The sequence below is a fragment of the Colobus angolensis genome, unplaced genomic scaffold (assembly GCF_000951035.1).
Source record: "Colobus angolensis palliatus isolate OR3802 unplaced genomic scaffold, Cang.pa_1.0 Scaffold272, whole genome shotgun sequence".
Classification (NCBI taxonomy): domain Eukaryota; kingdom Metazoa; phylum Chordata; class Mammalia; order Primates; family Cercopithecidae; genus Colobus; species Colobus angolensis.
Genome location: NW_012115955.1, coordinates 2,769,394 through 2,785,066, shown reverse-complemented (window position 1 = coordinate 2,785,066; position 15,673 = coordinate 2,769,394). Strand labels below are relative to the sequence as shown.

The 15,673-nt window shown below is 51.5% G+C and overlaps 1 protein-coding gene across 1 annotated transcript in view; it reads right to left on the bottom strand.

Moving 5' to 3' along the window:
* SEMA4D (sema domain, immunoglobulin domain (Ig), transmembrane domain (TM) and short cytoplasmic domain, (semaphorin) 4D) overlaps positions 1-15,673 on the bottom strand; it is a 74,578-nt gene that overhangs the window by 53,310 nt on the left and 5,595 nt on the right. The window contains exon 2 of the mRNA XM_011948015.1: positions 2,280-2,342. The gene's annotated coding sequence lies outside the window, so the exon portion shown is untranslated. The remainder of the gene's footprint in view (positions 1-2,279; positions 2,343-15,673) is intronic.

Genomic DNA, 15,673 nt, shown 5'->3' with positions numbered 1-15,673 from the left:
CTTGATCTTGGACTTCCCTACCTCCAGAACAGAAACGTCTGTTTTTATGTCACCTCAGCACCAGATAGAATCCAGCCAGCAGAGATGCTTCCAGAATGCCAAAGGTCACCATTTACACTGGTAGAGCCTTTGATATGACACTAAAACGGGTGCTTCAGTTCCCCAGAGCTTGACCTGCAGGGAGGGCAAAATTACATAAAAGACACTATATAGAAAAGTTGTGCTTTAAGTGGACTTTATTTGTATTCTTAATTTTCCCACCTCTTATAAAACTTTTCTAACTTCAAAAACAATTCCAAGGGTGCTTAACTCCACAAAACAAATGTAAATTAAAATAAAATACCCATGTACTGTCCACAAAGCAGGCTGAAATTTAGAAGTCTGCTGCTAGCCAGGGCGTGGGTGCAATTCTGAACTATCCAGATGTCTGCACACTCTGATCCCCTGGCAACTCTTGGGCAGCAAACTACGTGTGCACAGCTGCAGACGTGCAAAGCGATGTGTGGGAGGACCACCCTGCCGTGCCGTGACAGTAAAATGTGCAACCGAAGGGGATGCTCCTCAATGAGGGGCTGGTTAACAGTCAGGCAAGGAAGACACCACCATCACAAAGACTGAAGCTGGTCTACACCAACCGCCCGTGAGCACATCACACCAAAGACAGGTGCAGAGCAACAACACACGAGGCACGACCCACCCGTGTCAACAGAGGATGCGTCAGTCTACACACAATCCACACACACACACACAGCCATGGACACACACGGACGCACAAATACCAGATACAGACTCACAAGAACACACCTTCTCACACACAGGGACACACGGATACCAGACACACATGCACACACATGAATGTGGACAGACAGCCAACTGTTAACAATGTCGCTTGTAAGGAGGAGGAGGAGGAGGAGAACAGCCAGGAACTCAGGTTTTCTTTGTTTTTTAAAAAATGAATCACACTTTTATATTGCTTCTGTAAGAAAATTTAATTCATTAAGAGACTATGTTTCATCCATGCTACACTCAAGTCAGTAGGACCAAAAATTGAAACCCACCACATTAGCATGCGCAGCTGTGTATAATACAATTTTTCACATGCTAATCCATTTCTTGGCTTAGGTGACTATTTCTTGCCATATCTTTGACCCTTTTTTTATTCACATAAAAAATGAGAAGTGGCTTCCTTTCCCTATATATATTTCATGCTTTTTGTGACAGCAAAGTAAAAAATAACAGAAGGAGCCAGTCCTCCTGGGCTCTCACAATGGAACTCTCTTACTGCTTAATACAGCACAGAGCGGATAAAACTGTCCCTGCTTTGAATTACCTTATAGCTAAAGATTCCAAAATATTTTTTTATGAAGACACCAACAAAAAGCAAAACTCAAAGACAAATGACTTAAGGGAGGAAAAAGAAACTAGCAAAAAAAATACTTGTAAGACAAGTGCCAATTCCTAATAAAGTGATTTAACAAATGTCAGAAAACAGAGCTCTCACCCCAGTGGACCAGATAATATATCCAGCCAATAAACACAGAAAGTGCTGTCTCCCTGGCAGTGTCACTGTGCTCATTAAAGCCGCCCTATCTAACTGGCAAGATGTGTTCTCATCACGGTCCCATGCATAGGAACCATGAAAGTCTACACTGGCAGCAGGACTCTTTTAAAAGCCAGCAGAATAAAAAACCTTGTGGGGGGCCCATTCATGATACTTGAATAGTATGAAAATGATGAAGGAAAGATGGGGGTTTTACTTTTGTTTTCACAAATTAAGCTGGTTATTTCTCTCTCCTCTGAAACGGAAATTGCATGGCTTGGAATGGACCAAAATTAAGATTAATCACAAAATGGCCCAAATCTGAGGAAGGTGACCTGGAGAGCCCTCTTATTACACCACACCTTACCAGCCACCTCCCTGCACCCTCCAAAAGAAGAAAGTAAGCTTTCTGGTGTGGGGACCAGGGGCCAACAGCCACAGAGCTGCCACAAGCCCAAGACCCAGTGGGAGGAGAGGCCGAGAGGGCAGGGAAGAATACGGGGAGCAGGGATAAGCAGTGGCAGAGCAAGAACAGAGGCAGACCATCACTGCGGGTGCCCAGCAGCCACCTCCCCATGCCGGGCCCAAGGGATGGCAGCCAAGTCTGAAGCTTTACCCCACGGGATATCCAGGGACCAAGGGACCAAGCAACCAATCACCTGCCAGATCCAGCTGAGGCCTCTACACATTACCAACTCTGCTCCACTGAAATTACAGATCATGAATAAAGCGGTTTTACCTGTATCTTACGCCTCTTGAAACTTTCCAGTCGTTTCTAGAAAGAAGTCTTCAGAAATCTTTGCTGTGAAAATAACGGGAAACAAGGCTATTTAAGCTCTTAAATTGTCCATCCACTTAAACTCAGCAACACTCCTAGAAAGGCACTGAAAACAAATTATTGTGAGTTTAAATCTTCTAGACTTCCTTAGATGCAGGATCAGCTTGGCTTGTACGTGCTGGGGAAGACAGCAGGGAGGGGCTGTGAAACCGCCCACCCACGAACAGAGGGCAAGTGCAGCCCAGCCCATCACCCGGTGCTGGAGATGAGCCCCAGGACCTGACCAGGTGCATTTTCTTGCAAAATAAGCCATTTCAATTAGCAGAGTCCGTGAACCAAAAAAGTACTATCTAATTGTCTATTAGCTCCAGATATGTATTCTGTAAAATTCATCTTCATGAGGCAAAGAAGGAAAAAGCAGAAACACATATAGCATAATTACAAGAACCAAAGAGCTGTTCATCTTCCTTTATTTTTGGATGGTTGATTTTCAGCCAAACAGAACGACGTCCACTGTGGTGTGGCAAGGTTCCATAGCATGGCTGTCGCTCCTCTGCAGTGTGGGAGATCAGCCTCAAGACAGCAATCATGGGGCGCAGTAACAGCACCAACAGTTAGATCAAGAGAATCGGAATCGCAAAACCAGAGCCACGTGCAGGACTGCAGACGCTCAGGAGCCAACGCTGATCCCTCCATGATTCTATTAATACAGGAGCCACGTAATTGTTAAACCTCAGAATCAGACTCCAGCATATTCTGTGGTGAGGAGGATTTCTTTTTTGTTTGCCTTGTGCTTTCAGAGCTTATATGATCACGGCTCTTTTTCTGAAGCCAGCTGGGAAGGAGGCGGCTCTCCCTGGAAACGCAGGTGTAAAGCTCCCATCTCTCCCACCCAGGCCCCTCACTGGACAGTTCCCTCCTCTCCAGATGCCCTGCACACCCCTCCCCAGGGAGCAGAACCTTAGACACGGCCATCCAGGCACACAACATCCGGTCCCCCAGCCCCTTGGGGCCGACACATCCTCTGAACCCTGAGCAGGTACCTGAGGTTAGCAAATGAACTGCGATGGCAGCAATCAGAAATGATCACGATTCATCAGGCCCCACCGTAGCGGAGCTTCCAGAGACTGATACTGGGGTCTTCCCTCCAGCAGTGGATGGCTCTTATGGCCAATTTTATAAGCAAAGGTATGTTCACATGAGCAGCTATGAGAATCCTGGAAAAGGCCACATCCACCCAGGACCTGACGCCGACACTTCCTGTTGAAACTCTCAGGGTAGGGCTGGGCATTTGGGCACAACTGCTGGACAAGCAAAGAGGGAAAGCCCACGCTGCTGTGGGCACCTGCAAAGTGCCACATCGCTTGTTCCCACGAGGCTTTCCTGTCACACGGGAGGGAGAGGGGACAGCGGCCACCCGGGGACTGTGCCAAAAAAAACAGTTCAAGGCAACAAAGGCAGGGATTCGTACAAAAATAAGAGGTTTAGGTAAATAATGTGAATATCAAGGATTTTAAAACTGAAAAACTGGCTGGGCGCTGTGGCTCACGTCTGTAATCCTGACACTTTGGGAGGCCAAGGCAGGTGGATCACTTGAGGTCAGGAGTTCAAGACCAGCTTGACCAACATGGCAAAACCCCATCTCTATTAAAAAAAAAAAATACAAAAATTAGCCGGGTGTGGTGATGCGTGCCTGTAATCCCAGCTACTTGGGAGGCTGAGGCAGGAGAATAGCTTGAACTCAGGAGGTGGAGGTTGGAGTGAGCTGAGATCGCGCCATTGCACTCCAGCCTGGGTGACAGAAAAAGATTCTGTCTCAAAAAAAAAAAAAAAAAAAACTGAGGCTGGGCGCAGTGGCTCAAGCCTGTAATCCCAGCACTTTGGGAGGCTGAGACGGGCGGATCACGAGGTCAGGAGATAGAGACCATCTTGGCTAACCCGGTGAAACCCCGTCTCTACTAAAAAATACAAAAAAAAAAACCAGCCGGGTGAGGTGGCGGGCGCCTGTAGTCCCAGCTACTTGCGAGGCTGAGGTAGAAGAATGGCGTAAACCTGGGAGGTGGAGCTTGCAGTGAGCTGAGATCCGGTCACTGCACCTCAGCCTGGGTTGACAGAGCGAGACTCCATCTCAAAAAAAAAAAAACTGAAAAACTCCTATTTTCTAGAAATGAAATAAGCCTTTGTCACTTTAATAAAGACCCAGAACTGCTCATCCTGTGGTTTAAGACATGTATCATATTCACGGTAATTTTGTGGCATCCAACAACAAATGTCAGCAGGTCTGGCGTCTCATCTCAATCGCCTCCAACAACTCCACCTGAACACCGGCATCCTCGTGTCCTGCCTCCCAGCTGGGAGTTCACATCTAGCCTCCAAAAACAGCTGCCAGCCCCAAGGTTGCTGAGTGGGAACACGCTTCCTTTCTTAGTGAACTGCCCAGGCCCCAACCCCACGTTGCCTTCACCCTACATGACCAGGTTTTGTTTCTTCTTCCTCAGCATGCGACCCCACAGTTATCAGTTACCTGGCTGAAAAATGCAAACCCACACTTCTCATGTAATTACTCATCGTGCTGTTTTATCTCATACCTCCCAACTCCTGACAGCACAGGTAAAAAGAATCCAATGGCCTGTTCACCAAAAAGCGATGAAATTAACTAGAAGAGAGAGGCATTTCCCTCTCATGGCCTTCACACCCTCTCCTGGTGCACCCCCAATAGTGCAGGAGAGTATGGGGCTCCAACGCCCAGGCCTTGCAAACAGGTATTTAGTGGTCATTGATGGCAGCAGCACAGAGCCACCGGCAGTGCCTTCATCTGGCCTCCATCCTGCAGACATGACCTCGCCTTCTGGGCGTCCTCTCTAAGCAGGGACCTGGTGTTCTTCAGCACACAGAGAAGACAAGCGGGATGAAGCAAGAGCAAGGGGCTCTGCAATCAGAGGAACCTAAGTTCCAGTGCCGGCTTCTCCAAGCTGTGTATTCCTGGGGGAAGTTACTGAGCCTCTCTGGACCTCTGTTTCCTCATCCAAAAAGTAGGCACACTAATACTGCCTGCCTCATCTGGTTCTGAGGATCCATGACTAATCATAGTTAACGTTTCCTAGTGCTTTCCTAGGTGAGGTGCCGGATGCTGTTTAAGCACTGGGAGGCATTAACTATCATTCTTACCACCTGTGAAATGAAGCTAGCTACACCTGCCTAGCTAAGAAGACTCAGAGAGATATAACAAGCATGGTGCAGCTATTAGCACATCTAACACCCCCTACTGCCAGGGACTGTGGGTTCCACCAGCCTCCTCCTGCACACACGGGGGATCAGGGCTTCCCCAGGTCCACATAGACTCCTGGGAGCAGAGCTTAGGCACACTGTGACAGGCAGCACTGCTGTGGCTGTGGACGCGGAGGGGGCCGTGAGCCCCTTCTGCTCAATCTCCTCATCCTGGCCCAGAAGCAAGTAAAGAAGTTCCAGGGGCAGAGAGCAATGGGGGATCTTCCACTGAAATTGGCACTCCAGCACACACCCCAATGGTGTGGGCATGCGTATTACAACACAATACCATTACACTCTGCTGAGCAGGGCACCCATGAGCAAGGCTGGCTACAAAGTGCACAGAGAGGGCCTGGAGGACACGTTCCCACGCCCTGCTGGGCAACATCTGCCAAGAAGCTCCATCCAGAACCTCTGACCCAGCAGTTCTCTACCAAGAATTCAGTGTGGATATACCCCCACGTGTGCAAGATGACTGGTACGAGGCCACTCAACAGGTAAACTCCAAAGACACCCAGAAGTCCATCCGTGTGTGTGCGTCTATGTACATGGGTACACACAGATATAGCACAGAACGTTTTCTATACAAATCAGAGCACATTCCAGAGGATGGAATACTATGCAACCGTTAAAAAGAATAAAGCTGCAATTGTATGAAAGGGCACCCCAGATCCATTGCTCACAAAAAAGTAAAGTTCCCAAAAATGTGTGTAGTGTTTCCACTACAGTTTCCACTGTAGTGTAGTTTCCACTACATGTGCAGGCACATGGTGTGTGACCGTGTGTGTGTGAGAATGGGTGTGCACACAGGTTCATCAGATGGATGATTGAAGAGATCACAATTTAATCAAGAACCGGCTGGCAAGGGATGCCTATGGAGAGAATTTGATCCGCAAAAGGAGTGTGCTTCATTTTTCACTATTTGGATTCTTTAGAACTATTTGAATTATTTCCTTAATCATGTGGTTTTCTAACTAAAATATTTTAAATCTGATATCAAAAGTAAAATACAGTAATTGTAGAAAATTTGAAAAACACAAGAAAGGCAAGAGAACACATTCCTGACAATTTCTAAAAAGGTTATACAGGTTATAACACTGGTTAAAGTGAGATTCCAGCTCGGGTGTCTTCTGTACTAACTTTACTAAGACGAAGATTTCATCAAAATGGAAATTTTTGAGAACAGCTGACAGACATGACATACATTTCTGGTCTTTTTGGCATTTTGTTGGAATTCCTTATTCTAAGAAACTCTGACTCATTCACTCAACAGTCACTACTGGAGGGTGTGGGGTGAAGGTGCGAGTCAGATAAAGACTGTAGACTCCCAGCCCCTGGTTTCTGGCTTGGGGAGGGCAGACCACAACAACCGCACAGGACAGCGGGGAGTGGGGTGCCCTGCTGGCGCTGTAACACGGGAGGTGGGAGAGGCAGGCTGGCAGCCATGCAAGAGGAGACCTGAAGTTCAAGAGAGAGGCTGGAGCCTACGGGCTGGTGGAGGGAGAGGGCCCGTGCGGGTCACGCCCTGGTCCCATGTGTCTCTGCCCCCGTGCTGTTTATTACACGGTGCCCTCAGCAGCCTATCACGGCTGTGTAATATTCCATCATTAAATATCATAATGTGGGACATTCAAATCCTTTCCAATTTTCCACTTACAATTCAGTTTTCTTTAACCACCAGCAGTGCCTGGCCAAGAACCTTTTCTGTCTGGGATGTTCACAGTGATGTTACAGAGGTCTAGGCACCACACAGAGGGCACCAGGAGACAGGCACAGGGAAATTCCACGGTTCCATCATGTCTGTCTGCTGTTCTTGAAAATCTCCATTTTGATGAAATCTCTTAATAAAGTTAGTACAGAAGACACGAGTGCTGGGATCTTACTGTAATAGTCATTACAACCTGTATAACCATTTTAGAGACTGTCAGCAACGTGTTCTTCACCTGCCTTTCTTCAACAGAGGCTCAGGGCATCTACTGATCACGCTGACAGCTTTGCTTCCTTTTACTGGGAAATAATCACACATAATTTCCATGATTTATCTTCATTTGACTCGCTTCTAAAGTTCTCAGTTAGTTGAGCTGAAGTCATTTTTGCAAAGTAATACGATCTTTGCTATAAAATACAAGTCACCTAGCTCAAACTTTTTTTTTTTTGGACAGAGTTTCACTCTTGTTGCCCAGGCTGGAGTGCAATGGCATGATCTTGGCTCACTGCAACCTCTACCTCCCGGGTTCAAGCGATTCTCCTGCCTCAGCCTCCCAAGTAGTTGGGATTATAGGCATGTGCCACTATGCCTGGCTAATTTTGTATTTTTAGTACAGACAGGGTTTCTCCATGTTGGTCAGTCTGGTCTCAAACTCCTGACCTCAGGTGATCCATCCGCCTCGGCCTCTCAAAGTGCTGGGATTACAGGCATGAGCCACCGTGCCCGGCCAGCTCAAACATTTTTTATGCTTCTTTCAAGTCTATTAGAAACCTTAGTTGCTTCTTAATTTCTCCCCCAACTATAGAGGAAGCATATTGTGATGGTTACAGTGCCGGCTGTGAGGCTAGCCTGCCTGGTTCAGATTCCCATGCTGCCACATCCCAGCTGTGTGACCTAGAACAGGCCTCTGCCCCTTCCTATCCCTCAGCTACTTCCTCAGCACCCCCCCCGCTACTCCCTCAGTACTTCATCTCCCCAGCTACTCCCTCAGCTACTCCCTCAGCACCTCCCCTCCCTCAGCTACTCCGTCAGCACCTTCCCTTCCTCAGCTACTCCCTCAGCACCTCCACTCCCTCCACTACTCCCTCAGCACTTCCCCTCCCTCAGCTACTCCTTCAGCACCTCCCCTCCCTCCACTACTCCCTCAGTACCTCCCCTCCCTTAACTACTCCCTCAGCACCCCCTTCCCTCTGCTACTCCCTCAGCACCTCCACTCCCTCAGCATCTGCACTCCCTCAGCTACTTCCTCAGGACCTCCCCTCCCTCCCTATTCCCTCAGTTTGTCTCCTCCCTCAGCTACTCCCTCAGCATCTCCCCTTTCTCAGCTACTCCCTCAGTACTTCACCTTCCCCAGCTACTCCCTCAGCAACTCCCCTTCCTCCACTACTTTCTCAGCACTTCCTCCTCCCCCCAGCTACTTCCCTGGGAGAGGATAGGACACAGCCCTACCACCAGAGATGAGACTGCACAAATGAGGACTTTAAGGCATAGGCGTTAAACACAATGTTACAAGCAAGCAACAAAATGGCACTATCCCCACAATGGCAGCCCACACCAAGGTGCAGGGGCAAATAGGTTTTCCTCGACCAACATCAATCCCCATTAAACCATGGTGGTTTAACGCCACGATTTATTCCTAAATTGAAATTTCTTTCTAAAGTCCACGACCACCACATTAGCTTTTACTACTAACCTCAGTTCAATGAGTCTGAAATGATTTAAATCCAAGACACTTCCATCCCCTCACTCCAAATTCCTTCAAGCCCTTTTTTTCCAGAACCCTGCCCCCTTAATTCCTGAGCATTTCCTTCCTCTGACCAGGACCCTTCTCGAACCCTACTAATTGCCTTCCTCACCGTGTCCTGCCTGGCTTTGGCCCCCCAGGCATCCTCTTTCTGTCCTCCTCCTACCTCTGCCCAATGTCTCCCATTTCCCTCACGCCCATAGTTCACACCACCTCCCTCCTGTGAGGCCTCCACCTGGCTCCCGCTACCTGGAAGGGAATGACACCACATTCTAAGAGCTCCACCTTCCTAAGGCCCCTGTGCCACCCCGGCCCTTGGTCCTCCTACACACAGCTGTCATGCTTATTTCTTACAAGGCAGTTCACATCATACTATTATCTTGCTCCAAAGCCTCCTGTTTCTCCCCACGGCTTGCAGAGGCAGGTCCCAGCCCCCAATTTAGTATCCCCAAAGGAAGCCCTACAACTTGCTAGGTGTGCATTTTTCCCCTCTTTCTGTGGAACATTGAGAATACACCACCTATCTAGACCCAGCCCCCCAAATATTCTGATTCAGCAGCTCCCCAGCGAGGCCAGGGTCTGTCCGGTTTTACAGCAGCCCATGTAACCAGTAGCCAGGACTGAGAACTGGCCTGCATCCACCAGATTTCCTGCCTGTCCCAGTGTTACCCAGGCCTTGCCACCTCCCCCAGTATGTCCTCAGTCCATCCCTGACACCCACCCACTGAAATCCTGGCTGTCCACTGGGGCTCAGCTCGAAGGCCAGGGCAACCTCGAACCTGCCCTCTGGGAACAGATGCCTCCCCTCAGCAGGTCTTCACTCTCGGGGACTCTCGGGGGAAAACGTAAGCAGGAAGAATAACTAACACCCTCCATAAGGCAAGGGTGAGGAAGTGACTGTTCTACTGGGCTCTGCAAGGGTCAGGCTGTGAGTCACCTGGAAGCAGCACACGGCCCTGACAGCTGGGACAGGGCTGCTCACATCTCCCATGTTCACAGCTCCCTGGCGGGCTCTTCACTAACCCTCGTACCTGACATCTGACTGAATCCCAGTGCTCAAGAGGCCTCGGCAAGGGCAGCCTACAGGCCTGCTGCCTTGACATCAGGGCGGGAGTCCTGAAAGCATGACCCTGTGGCCCTACTGGCTGTACATCCACCCCCTCCCCCAGCGTGCCCCACTGGAGACGGGTTTTACAGCACTGCTGGGAAGAGGAAAAACCGGCTCAGAAAAATGCAACAACCATCTAGATCCACTGGGAGAGCCGAGACGCCCGCCTGGGTCCCGCAGTGACCCCAGGCTCATGACTGGCACGGTGCTCTCCAGCTGTGCTGAGGCTCCGCCTGCCCTGAGCCAACAGCTTCCTCCTCCAGGGACACCAGGGCAGAGACAGGCCCTTCAGAAACAATGGCTCCTTCTCTTTGCCATCTGCTAGCAGTGAAGGCATCACAAAATCTGCCAGAACCATCTGGAACCCTGAGCTGGTTCAGGTCTATAGGCAGCCTGTGGAGGTGCCCTGCACTCAGAGGCATCCCTGGTCCTCACCAAGTGTCCACAGGGGGAGCGCATGCAGTTTCTCCAGGGGACTGGACCCCGTCCAGGCCGAATCTTCCTCCCCTGCTGCCCCCAGACTCAGCCCAGCTGCAAAGGCGCCAGAGGCCTGCCCGCTGTGCCACAGTGCAGGCACGGCATGAGGGGATAGGCCCATGCCCGCTGTGCCACGGTACAGGCACGGCATGAGGGGATAGGCCCATGCCCGCTGTGCCACGGTGCAGGCGCAGCATGAGGGGATAGGCCCATGCCCGCTGTGCCACAGTACAGGCATGGCATGAGGGATAGCCTCGGGACAGGCCCCAGTCCACGTGGGAATTTCTTTTTTAAGACTGAAAACCACAAAATGCCACTTTCCTTGCTTTCATCTTGAGTGATTCCTTAAATATACACACTCAATTACAAAGTTAGGCCAGCATGACCACAGCTCGTAACCAGAATAGAGTCAACAGGGGACTGAGTCAACAGGGGGCTCTCCCTCACTATCCAGGCCTCCTCCCCAGGACATGGCTTTTGCCAGCCTTAGCTCCAGCGTGGCAAACCCACCAGAGAACCCCAAGCTCCAGCCACAGCTCTGCAAAGGCCCCAGCTTTGCCTCACTCCTGGCGGAAAACAAAAGGACGTTCGTTGTTTGATCATCTGGGGCTGTCAGTTCCCATCTCAGTACTGACCTTAAACTCTTGTCTTACCATCGTGTGCAGACACCAGGTGCACGCAGCCTCGACCTGATCCACCAGCCCCCAAAGCCCCTCAGAGGCCATGAGAACCTCCCTCGACCTCAGTATCAGAGGAAGCAACTTCAAGTAAGCTCATTATTTTGAGACTCTGCTACTTCTTAACCATATTTGAACCAAACCAACTCACTTCCCATCAACAGCAGACCAAGTGGTCACTGTGGGCAGGTGACCAGCGCCACAAAAGTGCTAAAAATAGATAATGTGACAACCACAACACCCGGCTATGATGCTAAGGAGCGAACACTGCAGGCCACACCTGTGCCCCAAGCCTGTCCCCAGTGAGTTCCTTCTTTGCCACTAAGACAATTACTGCCCATGCAGATGGCCAGAATTTCCATCAATTTCTATTTCCAAATCACCAAATGACCCTCTAGCTGAATGTCACGAGCCCAGTACTGGGTCAGAGGTTGATTCACTCCACTCTAATGAATTTTAGTCAATCCCCACGTTCAACTCACTAAATTCTTCCTCCCTTGCAGTGCAAGGGAAATGATATTTCTTCTCCTCTCTTCCAGATGCTTCCAGCCCAAGTGAGGCGGTTCTTCAGTCCCCTTCCTGGGGAGTCAGAAGAGGGGGGCAGCCTGAAATGATACAGTCACTCAGGTCCATCCAACCCCAAATTGCCGTAGATGCTGGAAGAGGGTCAAGTGCATATGGACTAAGGAGGCAGTGTGATCCCCGTGAGGTGCCTGTATCAGAAAACCACAGCCCCGCCTCCCCGCGACAGCCGGAGCCGGGGAATGACCTCTGCTGCCCTCTCAGCGTGAAAGGAGCCCAGGTAGGAATTTCCCACTGAAGTAGTCAAGCAAACCCCCGATTTCAGGATTCACTCTGCAGCCCCCAAATGGGAACAGACCTCACTCACGCTTCACTGCACTGCTAACAGGAACCTGGTCCTATTAACCCGGAACCCCCTCTCCAACCCTGGTCAGCAGCATCTGCAAGTGGAATTTAGTGGGACTGACTTCAAAGTACCCAAGCCTAAGGGTCTATGGCCCCACAAAGCCCCATCCCGGTGTCTGTCCTTCCAGCAAGCAGCCAGTGCCACAGCACGTGGGGGTTCTCATTTTCCGAGCAGTGTGTCACCTTCCAGATGATTCACAATGTGTATGACATGGGTCACACGTGGGGAGGAGCTGGTGAGTCATCATCACTCACTGCCCCACACACAGTCATCTTCCAGGTCTGAGAGCTCCAGGACGGGGGTCACCTGGCCATTGCTCTGTCTCTTGTAGGGCCCAGAAAGGAGATGCACTCACCACTACGGTGACCACCTGTAGAGGGCCTGCCTAACCCTGAGGGGTGGGCTCCACCCTGCAGGCGTGGGTGGCTTAGGACTGACCTGAGACGCTGGCTCCAACACCCAGGCCCTTCTCACCTGCATGTGTCCCAGAGGGCATGCTGCTGTCCATCTGACCACAGCTGACGTGTCATGGAGGGATACGGCCCCCGCACTGAACGATTTCCTGGGCAGGCTCTTTCCAACCATCTCAGTGGTCACAAGTTGAGGACCACCACTGACCACCAGCTCCAGCCGGCCCCTGCTATAGCCCATGCAGCTTCTTTCTGGGCCTCACATTTGATGCCACCCAGCACTGCCCAAACACAGTCCCTGGCCCCGCAGGAGAACCTGAACCGGAGGGACGAGGGCAAGACCCGTACAACCTGCCGAGAGCCCAGTGCTACACCCCAGCCACCAGAGGGGGTGCCAGGCGGGCAGCAGAGGGGAGGCACACATCCTCCACTGCAGCCAGCATGGATCTCAGGGCTACAGATATCCAGTCGCAGGAACGCAGAACCACGAGGAACCGGCCCCTTCATCACAGTCAGGAGGAGAATGAGGCACGGTCATGGAGCCTGCTCGAGGTCACGCAGTGCAGGCCAGCTCCCAGCCACTCTGCACATGGCCTGGCCCACCATCTCCAAGACAGCGCTTTCTCCTGCACCAGGGCAATGGCCCCCGGCCCCACCTACAGGACCATGCTGCACACGGCCAACCCATCTCCAGGGACAGGGTGACAGACGCCCCCCAGAAGAGTAGAAAACCAGATCCCAGTACGGACTGGCCATGGGGAAGAACGCAACAAAGCAGCCACTAGGTCCTCATCTCCACCTTGTCAGCAGCCAGTGCCAGGCTTCTCTAGGGCTCCGCCCCTAGGTCCTTCAGGGCCCCTGGACCCTGCCAACCACACCACCGCAGGCTCCGCATGACTGCTCCAGAGGTCCAGACAACAGAGAGGATGGACATAGGTCCCTGGGGCAGGGGTCTCCCTTTCCACGCTCACTCCTGGCCTTGGGTCACAGGGCACTAAGCGGTTCATCCAAGAGTACAGAGAGTCAAGCACAGCCCCCAGCTCCTTCCCCAAATGCAGGTTACCCATGGGGCAGCCTGGGCATGGGCACTGGACAGAAGTGGCATGTGGCCTGGCTCTCCTATCCTCCCTGCCCAGTCAGCCCTCCCAGACCCACCACCAGGAGCTGTACCAGGCCGGCGGCCCCCTCGGCTGACTCTGGATACCAAGAAGCCTCTAATCCTAGCTTCACCCAAAGCAGACGACATCTAGGGGAGCATCGACATCCCCATCAGGGCGAGTGCCTTCTTGAGGCCAGGAGAGGGGGCCGTGAAGACAGTAACTCAGATCACCCAGCGACAACACCAACAGCAGTGGCAGGGGCTGGTGGGAGCGGCAGCTGCTGTCTACTGAGCACACCACACCCCAGGCCGGTGCCAGCTTCTTACAGGAACCCTTCCCGCTGCTCCAGGAGCCAGGACCCACTGCTGTCACCATCCCTCTTTTGCAGATAAGAAAGCAAGGCTTGGAAACTTCCAGAAGTCATATCAGTGTCGGGGGGTAGGGGGCAGTGTCTGATACTACAGGTATGGAAAGCAAAGTTCCCCACCTTGCATCAGAGGCAAACCCAAGTGGGCCAAAGCAAGTGCCTGAGCATACCTGGGCTGAGCTGTGCTCATTCAAACGTTTTCTTAACAGAATCTCAAGTTCACCTCAAGCTTGGAGCCTGGTAAGCACTTCATGAAGAGCAGGTTCCTGGGCCCCAGTCGGGTGACAGTGGCCGAGGGACATATCCGACCTCCGGAAGCCCGGGAAGCATGCTGTTCAGAGAAGTGCACGCTGCTAACAGCTCATTCCAGAGCGCATGGTGCAATAATTTTTTGCCAGCTTTTAAAAGCAAAAGAAAGAAATTAAGCAGTTTGCAAGCTGAAGTCTACATGGTGGATGAGGAGTGGCCAGTTACGTGCTCAGAAGAATGCAGTTGTGGGTTTCTGTTTGGGGTCAAGCTGTGCCAAATAGTAGCACTCTGAAAATGCACACAACAGGAAAACTCATTAAAAACTCTGTAACCCTAAAAACTGTATCAAAGCCTCCAAGGCTGCTGCTTAACCCTGATGGGTGGCTCTGTGGGCGGGAGCGGTCACAAGCCTGGCTGAGGAGAGCAGGCCTCAGGCTGGGATGGCAAGTCATGCCCAAAGCATCTGCAAGTGACAGAAAGTTCTGGAACTATTTCACACAGGGAGGGGAATTACTGGACATTCAGAACATACACCACAAAATTTCAGAACTAGAGGAAGTTTTCAGCAATACTCTCCCACTTGCGAGCCAGAAACTTCAAGCATCCGCCCCTGCTCCCCAACAGCCAAAGAGCACACCCTCCAGACAGTCCCCCAACCACATACACTGTGACGAGGGGCCTGGACCCCACTTACTGGGTGAGTCAGATGCCCTCCAAGCGTTAGTGGGAGACAACTGACTATGACTCTAGGGGTGGCTACTGTCCAGCTGCAAAACCCACCCAGGGCACGAGCCTGCACGGGGCAGCAGCCGGGCTGGGAGGATGAACAGCCAACATCTTCCCAAGCAGGGAAGAGGACCAGCCACAATCACTGGGGAGAGGGAAACTGGCCTCTGATGTCTACAGAGTCTAACAGGGGTATTTCCGGGTCCTCAGCAACCCCACAAGCTCAGAGAGATGCCCTGCCCAGGGATGTTTATCTCCATGGTGCCTTATCCGTAAAAATCTGTCATCCCAATATGCACCATTAGATGGGCCGGGCGCGGTGGCCCAAGCCTGTAATCCCAGCACTTTGGGAGGCTGAGGCAGGCGGATCACCTGAGGTCAGGAGTTCAGGATCAGGATGGCCGACATGGCAAAACCCCGTCTCTACTAAAACTACAAAAAGTAGCTGGGTGTTGGCTCGCACCTGTAATCCCAGTTACTCAAAAGGCTGAGGCAGGAGAACTGCTTGAACCCAGGAGGCAGAGGTTGCAGTGAGCCAAGATCATGCCACTGCACTCCAGCCTGGGCGACAGAGCAAGACTCCATCTCGGGGGA